The sequence below is a fragment of the Eumetopias jubatus genome, unplaced genomic scaffold, assembly GCF_037043125.1.
Source record: "Eumetopias jubatus isolate StellerSeaLion01/CBP00866 unplaced genomic scaffold, mEumJub1_p1.0 scaffold_14, whole genome shotgun sequence".
Lineage (NCBI taxonomy): Eukaryota > Metazoa > Chordata > Mammalia > Carnivora > Otariidae > Eumetopias > Eumetopias jubatus.
In genome coordinates this window covers 61,651,996-61,668,435 of record NW_028274820.1, presented here as the reverse complement: position 1 = coordinate 61,668,435, position 16,440 = coordinate 61,651,996, and the positions used below count along the sequence as shown (strand labels likewise).

At 41.8% G+C, this 16,440-nt stretch overlaps 1 protein-coding gene across 1 annotated transcript in view; it reads left to right on the top strand.

Moving 5' to 3' along the window:
• Nucleotides 1-15,889, top strand: part of CPVL (carboxypeptidase vitellogenic like) — a 162,564-nt gene extending 146,675 nt beyond the window's left edge. The window contains exon 14 of the mRNA XM_028119296.2: nt 15,749-15,889. The gene's annotated coding sequence lies outside the window, so the exon portion shown is untranslated. The remainder of the gene's footprint in view (nt 1-15,748) is intronic.
• The last annotated feature ends 551 nt before the right edge of the window (nt 15,890-16,440 follow it).

Sequence of the window (16,440 nt, the reverse complement as noted above, 5' to 3'; positions counted from 1 at the left end):
CCATGAATTGTGTAAATCTCCACCTCTGGCCATCTCTCCATCCAGGCCAAGTGGACAACTGCTGTGTTGGCCTCGAAAGAACATCCCTTACTACATTCCTGATAGGAGCTATAATGTTTCAACAATCCAAATCCACCTGGTGCCTTCAAACTGCAATGGACCATCTGTGAACCTGGCCCAAATGTTTTCTTCCTCTGTCAACTGTCAGTTGCAAAAGGACATAGGTGTGGGCCATGAGAGAATCAAAATGCCGCAAGAGGAGATGCTACGGGAGTCTGAGCTAACCTACTCATAAAACTACTTGCGTCTTCAGGATGTCCTTGACCCCAATCTGCTATACACTATTTACAATGGATGACATTGCTGCCGTGCATGCCCAACCTTACAGCCGAGTGGATCAGCATATTAGTTATCTAAAAACTGCCCCAAAACTTAGCAACAACACCCATTTGTTATCTCACATGGAGGATCTGGCTCAGGGTCTCTCAAGAGGCTGAAGTCAAGCTGTCAGCCAGTGCTGAAGTCACCTCAAGCTTAATTAGCCAGGCTGTAGACCAGTGGTTCTCAAGTGGGAACATTAGGATATTAGGCAATTTGTAGGCATTTTTGGTTGCCACAACTGGGGTAGCATAATGCTGGAATCTAGTGAGTAGAGGCCAGAGACCCTGCTAAACATTCAATAAGTCTCAGGATAGCCTCCCACATCTAAGAATTATCTGTCCCCGAAATGTCAAGAGTGCTGAAGTTGAGAAACCCCACTAGTGAGCCTTCTTTTGCCCTGGTTCCAACCCAAAACTGGCAGCCTTGTGTGTTACACAAAACATCGCCATGAACAATATACTCAAAAAGTATACATGTTCTCCCAAAAATCAAAAGAGGTGCAAAACATTGTAGCTCTTTCTCAGTGGCAGGTGGTACAAAGTATAGCAATTTGCCTTTCACTTTGGAGAGGGAATATCAAATTTCCCAGACTACTGGACCCCTGGAAACTCCACTGGGGAGTAAGCCTTTGATTTTTCTTGGGGTTTATCTCCCACCCTCTGGCATACATGTGTCTTACTAAGGTATCTAGGGTATCAGCTCCGTCCTGCTCACCATGTCAATAACACATCAGCATGCTGTTCTGGGGGAATCTCAGGATGCTCAAGGCCCCAGCAGACCAGATCTTGTCAGAAAGCAGAAGAGCCAACATGGGCCTGAGGTAGGACACTAAGGGTGTTTTCCTGATCCTGCTAATTGAAAGCAAACCCCTGCTGGTAATCTTTGCTAATTTGGTAATGGGGGGGGGGGGCGGGAAGCATCTGCCAGATCAATAGCTGCATACAAAGTGCCAGGAGCACTGTTGTGTCATCCAGTAAAGAGACGACATCTGGTCCAGTACCCGAATAATTTTCCAAGAACCCACAGCCATTCCCCAATAAGCATCTCACTTCTGCACGTGCCACACAGATGAGTTAAATGAGGGTACAGCACAATGACCCCTGTACTGTTCAAGTGTTAGGTGGGAATACTGCTCTCTGCAATCCCCCTCCCAGGGATAGAGTATTGCTCTCAGTTTACCCTTATTTAGGAAGGGCAAATTCCAGGAAGCTTCTGTGAGGCCAGGCCTGCTATCCTAAGGCTCACTACTCAGTTAGGGAATCAATATGGGAAGTTCCCCGAGTTGCAGGAGACCTAATACCGATGTATTTAGGAGTGGGAAAATAACCATATATGGATCAAGGGGCCCACTGGAACCCTGCGAGGCAAGCACAGGCCAAAATTTCATTTATCCCCAGATGACCACAAGTGACATCCATCCCCAGTAGTCCAGAGGCATTTGGGGCCTCTGGAGGTTAGCACTGCCTCGGAACCAATGTCCAGAAACCCCCTCAAGTTCCAGCTGTTCCCCGTTCCCCAGTCTACAGTCACCCCAGCAAATGGCTGCAAGTCTTTGGGGAAAGACTTAAAGGAAGATTTACGCTAGAAGCTCATAGCAGTGTTGTCCAGCCCCTTCTTGGAGGCTTCTTGGCCCCTTCTTCTTCTGTGGCTAGACTTCACAAACCTGAGCATGCATCAGGGCCAGCTGAAGGTCTTGCCCAAACACAGACTCCTGGACCCGCGTCTAGAGTATGTGTGTCAGCAGGGCTGGGGAGGGCCGAAAAACCCGTGTTTATCACAAATGCCCACATGAGGCTGCTGCTACTGCTATTCCTTGGCCACAGTTTGAGCACCGGCGCTGTGAGGACCCCTATGTCTTTGCACTGATTCGGGTCTGGGACGTGCGTGACGGTCTAGGACCCTCCAGCCAACAACTCAGGTTTCTGTTCCCTAGACCTAGAGATTTTCCAATTACATAAACAAAGTAATTCTTAGTAGACTGCCCATCTATTTTGGTTCTAGGGTCACTGAGAACAAGTAGCCAACATCAAAGATCCCTGGGTGCCTAAAATACTCTGCTTGCTGCTTCAGGCCCCCTAGGCCCATGACAGTAACATCACCTACCTTGCTTCTCGGTCAGGTCTGCCATTTGGCTCTGCCCCTACGGAAGCATGTCATCCACTGAAATCAAGAAGTCTACTTTAATGAAGACGTCTTTTCCCATTGGTGGGTCTCTGAAGAACCCCTGAACCAGAATGAGAGCTCAAAACATCTCCCAAGTCTGGAGAAGCTTGACTGCAATAATATCAATCAAGAAAGACCTTTCCCATGGCTACCACCTGTCTCCCCAAATTCCATCCTGGAGGGACCAGAAACCATGGTTAGCATGGTGGGGTCATAGGGTAGAAGCACTGCATGGGCAAAGAGAGAAGATACTGATCCCAACCCCATCCCTACTGAAGGTTTCTCGCTTGCTTAAGGTACAGAGAAGGAGGCTTATCTGCAAAGCAGAGTTTTTGTTATTATATGGAATTTAATTACTAAAATAAGAATATGTTTTATGACTGGAGATCCATTTATATGACTTTAAGAGTGACGAGAGAACCCAGGAGTCTGCCTGAGTTTCCATCCAGGTGATGGTAAAGAAATATCCATGGAGTGGCTTATAAAAGACACTGGGAAATACAAGTAAGGTGGCTTTGTTATTGGACCCTCTAAGACCTGCTTGTTCAATGCACCGGCTACAATGTCAAATGATGTGGAAATGCACAGAGGTGGTTATATCTCCATAGAGAAGGCAGGAGATAAAAGAGCATGCTCCCAGACACGGCCAAGGCCTCTCAGTTCCCCAAAGGACCACAGAGACAGGCAGCTGTGGATGGTATCATCATGAGCAATGAGGATTCCAGCAGAGCCTAGAAGCACATTCATGGGCTTTTATACCCTTCTGGCCCTCCTTCACCCCTGATTGTCCCAGAGACTCTGCTAATGTGCCTACACACTCATGGAGTGTTAACCAGGAGACTGAGTGAATTGCCTTGAAAGACAAGTTCATGGGAATACCCTAGAGGAGGCTCAGGCTTTAGATCTGCATGAGTTTCATTCCTGAAAGTCCCCCAAACTATTCATTGGAAAGTGTACCATTTCTTCTCTTTTTAGTAAATGATAAAACAAGTATCTTAAATAGAGCATTCCAACATATAGATAAGTGCATTTCTAGACTCTGTTCTCTTCCTTGGATGCATTAGCCCATGCCTGCACTAGCCTATGCCTGCATCGGCACCAGAATAGCAAAAAGGCCAGTGGGGCTGGAGTAAAGTGAGAGGGGAAAGAGAAGAACAGGAGAGCTCAGAGAGGAATGTGCTCGGGGGTGGGAGGAGATCCACATTTGGCCTTTAAACTGTGAGTGAGCCACTGCAGGGTTTTGAGCCGAGGGTGAAGTGATCTGATAGGTGTTAACAGGATGACTCCAGCTGCTGCATTGTGCTATGGAGGATGGGCTACAGGGCGCATGAGTGCAAGCAGGAAGTTACTGAAATAATCTAGGTGAGAGATGACAGCTTCCTGGACCAGGATGCTGGAGGTGGAAGTGATGAGAAGGGTGAGAATCTGGGTGTCTTCTGAGGGTGGAGCCAGCAAGCCTTCCTAATGGATGGGATGTGACGTGTGAACAAAAGAGTGAGGTCAAGAAGGATTCCAAGGTTCTTGTGTGAGTAACTGGAAGGATGGAGTGACTATTGCCTAAAATGGGATAGTGTGGGAGGAATAGGTTTTAGGGAAAAGGCCCAATTTTAGACATGTTTGATTTGAAAGGTCTCTGGTATTCAAGGAGAGATGTCAAGTAGACAGTTAAATACACAAGGCCTGTGTTTAGAAGAGAGATCCAGGCCAGGGGCAATTTGAGGTCTTTAAGATAGACACAGTATCTAACGCCATGTGGTTAGATTAGATCACCAAAGGAGGGGGCCCAGACAGTGGTGAGATCCAAAGACTGGGACCTGGGGCACCCCAACATCAAGATGTCATGGAGATGGAAAGAAACCAGCAAGGAGAGTGAGAAGGAACAGCCTATATGGTTGGAAGAGAATATGGTATCACCGAAGCCAAGAGAAGACAATGGTCCAAGAAGAATGGATGGATCAGCTCTACCACAGGCTGCAGACAAGAGCAAGATGAAGACCAAGAATTCACCACCGGATACAGCAGTGGTCATTGGTGACTTGCCGAGAGCAGTTCTGGAAAGTGGTGAGGCTACAAGTCCTAACTGGAGAAGGTTCAAGACGATGAGGAAGAGAAGTATGAAGAGACAGTAATGGTAGACATCATTTTTCTAGCAATTTTGCTGCAAAAGGGGGCAGACAAATGGGGTAGTGAAGGAGAGGGCAAGTGGAGTCAATAAGTAGCTTTTTTGTCTTTTAAGATGCAAGAAACGACAGCACCCTCAGATTCCGGTTGGAATGATCCAGTAGAGGGGAGACACTGCTGATGTGAGAGGGAAAGGAAGAATTGCTAAACTAATGTATGGGCACCCATCCGGGCAAAGAGGCACTCTCAAACACTGCAGGGAAGCTGCATCCTGGTTCAAGGTTTTCAAAGGGAAATTTGGCATTATATTTCAAAATTACAGATGCACATATTCTTGGACACAGCATTTTTATTTCCAAGATTCGGTTCTGCAGATATGCTAGCATCTATGTGCAAAGACATATCTACCTGTTATTTATCAGAACACTGTGTATAATATCAAAAGCCAGGAAAACCTTAAATGTATATTGATAGTGGATGGTTAAATCCATACCTGAAATACCATGCAGCCCTGGAAATGAGGTTGATCTCCACATTCTGTTCCAGAAAGTCTCCAAAATGATATAATTGAAAGATACCAAGGTAGAGAAGAGTACATGGTATGCTCCCACCTGTGAAAAAAAGCAGGGAATAAGGCAATACGTGGAGTTACATAGAAAACATGTGAATGTACATCAAACATTTCTGAGAGGATTTACTTCCCATTGGATATACCTTTTCTAAAGTTTCCATTATTTTTCAGAAGTGTACTTACTATTTTTCACTAAAGATTAACACAAAGAGAAAAATATCTTTGCTAGAGAGGAAAAAAGCAAATTTAACAATTCTTGCTGTGCATTATTTCATTAACGTAAAGGACATTTCTTATACAACATTTAAAGGAGAAAAGCTATTCTCTTGTAGGCTGCTTTGGAAAGTAGTAGGGAAAAAAGCCCTTCTAAATTGATTTTTACTGAACCAGCAATGTCTTTATTCAATACTTTGCAACACTGGAACATAAATTTTCATTATCTAAACCCAAGGTAAAAGATTTTTAGTTTCAAAGTGTATTTCTCTCGGGCACACAATAGGCATCCAATAAAAACTTGCTGGGTTGAATCAGATCACTAATGAGATGAATGTCACTAAGCATATGGGAAATGGGATTTAAATACAAAGCATTGAGGCTCCCTTCTCTGTATGTTTGTAGGTGTGTAAGCCTGTATGTGTACTAACAATAGATTAGCATCTGTTCTTTTTATCTTCAATTCACTGCACAGAATATGAGGGGGCTATGAATTAAACCAAAAGGCCATCTTGATGCAATTTAGCAAACCATTTACATTTTAACGATTAAGAAATTATCAGGTAGGGGTGGAAATGAAAATGAAGGGAAGACCCATCTCCAGAAGCAGAAATTATTCCCGAGATTGCAGTCTTACAATGCACCTATCCTGAGTTAAGAGGGTATTTTACACATAAAGGTACTCGAATTAATAGTTCTTAAAAATAAAGAAGGATACCCATTAGGTACTTCTGAACTCGGAAAGTGGAAATTCATCATTTTTAGTGTCTGTCAGCGTGGAATCTCTTGTTTAGTCCTTTCATGAGCCACATTCATATGGAAGACCACATCGAAGCTCTTGATGGATGACGAGACCTTGAACTGTCTTCTGAAATATCGAGTAAGGCCGCATTCCTTTCTACTTTTTAGTAGTAAGCATACTTACCATAATCAAATCTTTTGAAAACTAGCTCTCTGTGCTACATAATAGCATTGTATATAATAATCCTCTCATTTCTCAACCTTAAGCATTAGGGATTCTCTGCTATTTATTTAAGCTTGTGTGTTTTTTTCTTTCCCCAGTTTACTGAATTATTTATTAGTTACACAGTATTCATGCTCTGCGCTAAGTGCCGCCTCTCTCTCCTTCTGCAGCTGGAACGCAAGTACATATTCTATTTCATTATCAATTTAAAGCTCACCTGAAGCTAAGGAAGTAATCATTCATTGTGATGGAATCACTGGGATGGTTATATATTTTCGAAAACACTGATTTTGTTTTTAACGTTGGGTCTATTTGCTGCTTTTTTTGTTTGCTAACAGACAATGATATATAGGCTATATATAAAATCTTCACACTGCGATGCAATTATTTGCAGGCAAGATCCACACCTTGACAGGCTTCCAAGATGAAAAAAGGTGAAAACTGGTTCACTGACAAAATGTTCATCTCGAACTCAAACAGGAATTGATTGATGGAGCATTCTCACACCTGTATGCAAGTCTATGCAAGGTGCTGTAGACCAGTATTTTTCAAACTTTATAGTGCATACCCATCAACAGGGGATGTTGTTACTATGCAGAGGCAGATTCACGGGTCTGGGATGGGACCGGAGAGTCTGCATTTTTTTTTATTGTTTTATTGTTATGTTAATCACCATACATCATTAGTTCATGATTCACTGCCTGTGCACAACACCCAGTGCTCCACGCAGAACGTGCCCTCTTTAATACCCATCACCAGGCTAACCCATCCCCCCAACCCCTCCCCTCTAGAACCCCCAGTTTGTTCCTCAGAGTTCATCGTCTCTCATGGTTCGTCTCCCCCTCCGACTTACTCCCCTTCATTCTTCCCCTTCTGCTATCTTCTTCTTTTTTTTTCTTAACATATATTGCATTATTTGTTTCAGAAGTACAGATCTGTGATTCAACAGTCTTGCACGATTCACAGCGCTCACCATAGCACATACCCTCCCCAGTGCCTATCACCCAAGATTCTGCATTTTTAAGAAGGTTTCAGGTGATGTTGATGCTGTTGGTCCATAGACCTCATCTTGAACAGGAAGGCACAGAGCAATGGTCACCAATCCTAGTTGCACATTACAAGGGAACCTTAAAGAAACACAGATGTCCAGGTCCCAATTCTGTATCAGAACCTCTGGAGATGAAATTCAAGCCCTGCTATTTGTTTTGTTTCGTTTTGTTTTTAATGTTTCCCAAGTGCTATTCACTGAATGTGTTCTCCCAAATTCATATGCTGAAACCCTCATTCCCAACATTGATGGTATCTGGAGATAAGGCCTTCAGGGAGGTAATTAGATTTAAATGATGTCATTAAGGTGGAGCCCTCATGATAGGACTGGTATTCTTATAAGAGACACCAGAAGGGCACCCGGGTGGCTCAGTTGGTTAAGCGTCTGCCTTTGACTCAGGTCGTGATCCCAGGGTCCTGGGACCGAGCCCCGAGTCAGGCTCCCTGCTCAGCGGGGAGCCTGCTTCTCCCTCTGCCTCTGCACCCACCCCCACTCGCGCTTTCTCTCTCCCTTGCTCTCGCTCTCTCAAATAAATAAATATTTTAAAAAGAAGAAGAAGAGACACCAGAGAGCTTGCTCTTTCTCTCTCCACCAGATGAGACACAGGTGGCCAGCTACAAGCCAGGAAGAGGAACCCAAATGTGCAGGCACCCTGATCTCAGACTTCCAGCCTCCAGAATTGTGAGAAAATAAATCTCTGTTGTTTAAGCCACCCACTCTATGGCATTTTGTTATGGTGGCCCGAGCTAAGACACAGGGAGATTCTAATACTATGCCACCTAGGTTGACAACCATTGTTGTAAAGAATATTAAAGTGGCATAATCATAACTCTGTTGTAGGAGGCTTACAACCTACTGGGGAACTGTGACTTCAGCCTGTAAAAGTTGTAGATACTCAAGTGTAAGCCTGGGCCAGAAAGATAGAATATTGAGAGATTCAGAACAAGAGTACAGCCACGGTGGGGATGAAGAGGGAAGAAGGCCTTCACTTCCTAGAAAGTTCTGCTGAGGACCAAATTTTTATAAATTGTGTAATGTATATTTACATTACATAATAAAAAGGCTGCACTAAGAAGCATTCAGTCATGACTGTGATCACTGTATACACTCAGTGTAATCACTACCTCAATCAAAATATAGAACACTGCCATCACCCCTGAAAGTTCCCTGCAATCCTGTCCAGCCAAGTCCCCCCATTCACAGAGGCAACCACCATTCCAATTCCTATCACCATAAGTTAGCATGGTCTGTTTTAGAGCTTCATGTGAATGGAACCCACGATATGTACGTTTTTGTGTCTGGCTTCTTTTCCTCAGCATAATTATTTTGGGATTTATCCACTTTATTACATGTATCAATACATGTAATCTCTTCTTATGGCTGAGTGATATTCCATGGCATAGATATATAACGGTTTCTCTATCTAACTGTTGCTGGACATTTTGGTTGTTTCCAGTTTAGGGCTAGTAGAAATAAAGCTACTGTGAATATTCTTCCTAATGTCTTAAAAAAAAAACATATTTTCATTTCCCTTGGGGAAATACATAGAGGTGATCTTTCTGAGCTATGGCATAAATGTATATTTAACTTTATAAATAAATTGCCAAACAGTTCTCCAAAAAGAATGTATCATTTTATGCTCCCACCAGGGATATACAAGAGTTCTAGTTACTCCATATTCTCACCTTAATGTTGTCAGTATTTTTTATTTTAAGTCTTCATTTTTTAAAATTCACTCATCTGTGTGATAAAACCAAGACTTTTGAGAAACAATTTAGCAAAGTAGTTAAGAGTATTGAGTCCTTGGAGGAAAATCTAGAAATATAAAGAGAATTATAGATGTAATGACCTTTTGAAAAAGCAACCCCGATTCTAAGAACCTACCTACATTTATATCTGTGCAAGTACAAGAGATAAATGTACAACTTTATTCCCTGCAGTATTGTTTGCAATAATAAAAGGTTAGAAGGAATGCAAGGATCCAGTACGGAGGAACTAGTTTAAATAAGCTACAGTACACCAACACAATGGAGTTCTAAGAAGTTTTAAAGAAAGAATGAGAAAGGATTGTAGTTACTGATACAAAGAGATCTCCAGAATATACCAGTAAGTGGGAAAAAAATTTAAGAAGCAAGGGGGGGGTATGTGTACAAAGAAGGGAGGGGTTAAAATAAGGCTATATATCGATACACGTATACATATTCGTATGTGCAAAAAAAAAACCCCAAAACCCTCCTAGAATGGACATATAAATAAGGAACTAATAAAATATGGTCATGTGTAGAAGGATAGAAAAACTAGGTAGAGGGAGCAGGGGGAGAAATAAGACTTCCCTCTGAATATTTTCCCATATACTTTTGATTTTGAATTATATAAATGCATTACCATTAAAAAATTACAACTAAGGTATTCAGCTGAAATAAATTTACTCTATTTTGTTAAACTCTTAAAAAAATTTACAACTGAAAAACCCTAGAATTGAAAAGCAAACCCAAACATATATCAATTTGGCAACATGATCCACAGAAAAATTGTAGAAAGAAACAAACTGATTCAGGGAAAATCTGGGGATCTTAATGCTACTTGAGAAGAGGCAGAAACCAGTGGTCATCACTGAGGTTGTTATTAACAAAGTCCTCCCTTTGAGAATTGACCAAGGAAGAAGCACTTCTCCTGCTGCCCCAGTCCAAAATGCTTTTCAGAGTAAACAAATGGATCTAGCTGATTAGGGAAAGCTCTTCTTCACTAAGGAGTGGCAGCTGATAAACGTAGGAGAAATAACATTAGAAAAATCATCGTTTTGCGATTTCTAATGCATGTTAATTCAGGCAAGGGCTGTCAAATGGAACTGGCCACGCAGTGAATGGCTGAGGGGAAACCACACATCTGTGTGGTGTTAAAGGAACTCCATACTGAATACTTTCTGGTCACAGTGGGAACCACATCACTGTCTAGCAGCCAGCTCAGGTGGCCATCACACGACCCAGAGGACAGTCTGAGTTTCAGTCATGGTAAAACCACATGGCACGTGCCTCCTGAAGAAATGCCACGTGAAACATACAATGGCACCCCAAATGTATTCTAGACAGTTTATCAACATAAATTGATCAGGCTCTTTAGGAAATACAGGGGACAGACGAGCAGGCTAAGTGACAGCATGAGGAAGTGATCAGACAAACATTGAGCAGGAAAATTAACAGATGAAGAAAAGGACTGTTTTAGATTTAAAACACCTGCAGGCTCCAGACCTAAAACGTGATTTGGACAAACCAGCTTTGGGGAAATAGTTGTGCGACAGTTCGCGTAATGTCAATGTGATCAAGATATTAGATGCTTTAGAAATTTATGGACAGGGAAAGAGAAAGATTATGAAAGGAAAACAAACTGTTTACAACATTATGATCTTGTTCTAGTAAAAAAATACATATATGTGTATGAAAATATGGAAATACATGTAATAAAAATTTAACACTTAATAGTCTCTGGTTGGTGGGCATATTAGTTTTCTATTGCCACACAAATTACCAAAAATATGGTGGATTAAAACAATAAAAATGTATTACCTCAGAGTTCTTTAAGTCAGAAGCCCAAATGGGTGTCACTGAGCTAAAATCGAGGTGTTGGCAGGGCTGTGCTCCTTTTTAGAGGTTCTGGGGAAGAATCTATTTCCCTGTCTTTTTTAGCTTTTAGAGGCTGACAGCGTTGCTTGGCTCATGGCCACTTCCTCCAGCTTCCTCCCTCATTAGCAGGTTGTGCCCTTCTCATCCTACATCACTCTGAAGTTCTCTTCTAGGCCCTAGGTACACTGGGCCACCAGAATAACCCAGAGCTCCTCCCTCAGTGTCACCTGATTAGCAATCTTAATTCCAACTGCAACCTTAATTTCCCTTTGCCCTGTAACTTAACATATTTGCAAGTTCTGGGGATTAGGACATTTGGACGGGCCACCATGCAACCTTCCACAGTGGGAACGTGCTGTTGACTTTCTTATTGTTGCTCATCTGTCTTTTCTGGACGTCTACAATGCTCATATATTGCTTCTGTAATAACAAAAGGCTATTCTTCATTTAAAAATAAGTATAGTGATGAGGCAGGAAGCAATACTGTAAGTGGTAATATTACGAAGATCATGAATAAACACCTATGGCAGGAATGCAGAAAACATATGCCCTAAAAGGTATTGGTGGCTTGGAAAATTTCCACTGACAGAATATTAAAAAATGCTATAGTTCAAATGATGTGTATGAAAAGGCAGATGCTATATTCTGGAAAATGTTATGTATCCAAAAAAAAAAAAAAATGACTCTAGGGATGACAAGGACACCGTGGTCAAAGATACAGGTGAAAAGTATGAATAACAACTTTCACAAAATGGGAGTTCAGGTCCCAGCTCTGTCACTAACTAGCTGTGTGACCTGTGCAGCCCTTCAACCTTCCTTTGCCTCCATTGCATCATCTGAAAGGAGAGACTTTGCTTGTGGGGTTGTTGGAGGAGTAAATGATTTAATACTTGGACAGCGCTTAGAACTGTGCCTGGCACATGATACGCACGCACCCTATATAGACGCTAGTCAGTAATGGTTATGATTCTGGCAGGTGTTTTGTGGCCACCTGTTTCCGATGGGAAACCACTTCAGGAATTTTAGTTAAGCTGGTACTTATGTTCCACCACTTCAGGGGATCACATGAGTTATGCACTGATTATCAACCAGGTTCTTATGCCCAAGGATACCAGAGTAATTAGCCTGGGGGTCTCACTACTAGAATTTTCGCCAAATGGCTAGGTTCCCAGGAAACACCCCAGTGGCATTAGCAGAGGGGCTAAATAATATTTTTGAAGCATCAACAGCTATTTTGCCCGGAACTTTCAACATGCCAAACGGTGCTTCCAACTATGGGTTTCTAACACTTGTATCGTGGTGGAAAGAAAAGTCTAATAATTTGCTAGTTTCACAAGGTGGGGGCAAAGCAAACAAGTTTTCTGGGACTGAGAGAGACTGGAGACAACTTCGGTATATATTTTCCTGCCCACTGTGGATTAATATTAAACCAGTGAGATACCATGAGTTGTTGAGATCAGTCAAGCACAACACAGAACACCATATTTCAAGAACTTTATCATTAACAAATTCTAGTGATGTTGAATAATGTTCCATGGAAGAAATGCAACAGATTCCTTAAGGTTTAAAGCTGGAAGAGATTTTAGTGATCATTTTAATCCAGTGTGTCTCAGACTAGGTTAACAGTCCTACCTGCCACCACCACCTGCACAGCCCCCCCAACCCCACCATCCCTTTGTTTTCTGCAGGATTTCTTAAAGCCTTCAACATGCTATCTTGTGCTGTGACTCTTCAAGACTGGGAAATGGCATATGGCCCACGCTGACCACAGAACTCCTTTTCTCCCCCCCGATAATCTTTTACCTTCACAGGGGCTACTACTGATGATAACAACCTTCTGGGCAAACGCTGATGTATTATAACCACACTCCATAAAGCATGATGCCCAGAGTGGTCAAATGATTCACCGGGTAAGCTAACTGATGGCAGAGCTGGCCCAGAATCTAGGCCTGCCCAGACAGCTACTGGGGAAAACGTGTGCGCTGAAGACTAGGTGCTCGGGGCCCAGGCAGCCGGGAGTACAGCAAGGAAACCATGAAAAGATAGAAACAGAACCTACAAGGAAAGGTAGAAGAACAGTTACCTGGAATGTGCCCTTCTCCTTTTTACTTTTTTGGCTTGACCTAATATTTATTAGAGACTCACAATTTAAGACCCTGTTGATGTTGCAGAGGACACCAAAAAGCTGTGCATAAGGCATGGTCCTGCCCTGGAAGGCCACAGATTCTCACCGACAACACATGCATGAAGTTGAAATGTTAGCAAGAATCCTGTTTTCACAACACTGGTAGTTACTAAGCACCTTCCCATCCATTTCCCAGAACTCGTGCATTGGGCAAGTATGATTTGTCCCTTTTATAGATGAGAAAATGAACCACAGATCCAAGAGACTGACATGGCTCAAGGTGAAAGACCTGGCAAGTGGACTCTGTCTTCTGCTCACACCAAACACATCACATGGGGAGTTTAGGACAAATGTTTCGCTTTTTGATGACATCTGCAAATGTTTTGGGGGGTTTTACATCATATACAGTACATTGTTTGACTATCCAAAATTACTTCCATTACCAAGATTGATTTTTTTTTAAAGGTTTATAAGAAAAACCATTTGTAACAAAGGAAGGAAGAGGGACATGTCAGGGCAATGGGGAAAGCAAGACTGAATATGGTATCATGTACACTCTCAGCAAAGATTTTTAACCACAGAAACAAATGTTCATTGTAGAATATTTTGATCATAGAGTAGAATGAGAAAAATATCTGTTCTCTTATCAACCAAAGAAAAGCAGTGTTCAGCAACCCCTCACTCCCCAAATTTTTAAGGTCATACATACTATAAAACTTGACAATTGACATGAAGCTTTTGAAAATTCTTTAGTTCTAAATATCTTGATATTTAGAAGTGATAACAATCATTTTCTTTTTCAACCTGCAGCGTATTAAAGCAGACAGTGAAAAAGATGCTCAAAACATTCACACTGGCAGTATTATTAATTATATTTTGGAAATTAAATAGGGAAGCATGGGGAGCTAGAGGAGTGTCCTACGCATCCATTAGCTTTCTACCAACAGAAATATTTGATCCTGCCTACAGCAAGGTTCCAGCGCTGTGGTTGGAACCTTTGATCTTGCGTCCCACTCCAGCATATGGTGCTACTAAGCATAATCAAAGTGCAAATCTTTATAGAAAATTACAGAGACTCTGAAAAGGGGATGGGTGCTCCCTTCCTCTAATTTCCTTTCCTGCCATATTCCTGGTTTTATGTAAAAAGCATTTGGCCTTTTGATGAAATCTGCAAACACTTTGAGGGTATTTACACTGTATATAGTCAATTATTTGACTGTCCAAGATTATTTCCATTGCTGAGATTGACAGGCTGTTCCTTGCCAGGATTCAGCTATGGTTTTCAGTGGTGTGGGTATGAAATCGCCTCCCTTATTTTGGCCTTAGACAGTGATATTAGACTAAGGAGACACTGCAGCTCTGGGGTAGATGGGGAGCAGGGGCTTGACATGTGTGCTTTGATAATAAATCATTGATAGTAGGCTTTGATAATAAATCATTGATAATAGATAGGATGGGTTACTAATCCTTGAAGTCGATACTCTTCAAAAGAAGTGCCCCCCTAAGGCTTTGATAATAAATCATTGATAATAGATAGGATGGGTTACTAATCCTTGAAGTCGATACTCTTCAAAAGAAGTGCCCCCCTACAAATATTTTTAAGCCCTTAATTATAACAATTCAGATCAAGTTGTGAGAAGGTTTTTATGAATTAAATTCCCTTCAAATATATATCTGTCGGCCCACCGAAGAGAGGGGGAGACAATTTCCAAATTATAAACTGAAAACAAAACTCGTGTTTTGTGAAAGTGATGACTTTGCCCTCTCGCCAATGTTCTGTTGTTAAGACTGAGCCCAGAGAAACAGGCCCCCAGCAAGTCTGCAGTTTGGAAGAACCTGGACCCAGGAAGGCTTTGTGTGTTGTTTCTCATGGTTACTGCTTTTATTGTGCCTAAGCCTTAAGCAGATTGTTTTTAATAATGGAGTTATGAAGAAAAAAAAGAGGGATGTTGAAAGCACCATTCAAAACCTTGAATCAAGTACAGGCGCGTCCACTTTAAGCTGGTGGGCACTGGCACGCTGGGCTGGTTGTGCATGGCATCCGTCTGTCCTGGCTGGGGCAGTGCCAAACCTGGCTGGCCGGTGCTCTTACTGAACCGACTGCTAAGTTTTTGAATATCACCCTCAACTGGCTTCATTAGGTGTACATATAGGCATGTATCAACATGGAGCCTAGCAAGGTCCAACCATAAAAAGCTGAGGTCAGAAGCCAATGGTTTAGATTGTGGTCTGCACTCTATTGTTACAGCGTTGGATCGTTCCAGAAGTTAGCTAACTTCTCTAGTTCTTAGCACCCTCCCCTCCCAACCGGGATACGAATAATCTTCACCTCATGCCTCATGAGACTCATGTTGAGGTTAAAACCAGATATTCAATGTGTTCTCTAAAATTGTGTTTTAAAGATACTTTTAATTAATTTCAAAGCAACACATAATGATTGTACATCATTTAGGAAATGCCCGAAAACAAAATGTAAACAATTATTCATTTTCTCACCATGTAAAGACAACAACTATTAACATTTAAAATTTTTTTCTTCTAGATTTTTTGGTGAACACTCTTGGACAAGTCAACAACAGCTGTTGAGTACCACAAATGTGAAATAAAATAAGGCTGTTGTCTTTCCAGCTGGGTGGGGATATAAATCGCTAAATAAATGTTTTTACTGTAGTGTGAAGAAACCCAAATAAAAGAATATTGGAAAGTTGTACCATAAAATACAATTCTAGGCCTGGTTCCTCAAGATGACAAATATTTAGGAATAAGAGACACTCTTACACCTAAAGCATTTCCTGAGGCTACTGACTGAATTCTATCTAAGGGAGGACAACATTGTATGACCACTATAAAATTTCAGTTTACACAAAAACAAACGCTATCCTGCAACCATAAACAGTATGCGGATTTGCCTTATTTCTTAAGTTACTACACCCAAGCCAACAACTGCCTTTCCTTTTTTTTGAACTTGCCAGAAGCACCAACATTTCACTGGAGTTTTTGTAGCGATTGTAAAAGCAATCTGCTTTTACGTGTCAGTTTCAAATACTCAGGCATCTTTGAACGGATGAATAAGGATGTTCTTTGAACCCAAAATCCAGTGTGTTAGAAGCAGTCCCTTGTCAATGGCCCTCAACACATACAGTATTATGTGGGCCGAATATTTTCTACAAAGGTTTCAGTTATTCTTTTCCTCTCAAAACATAATTGCTACTCCAGCAAATGGTGCCCCTCGTA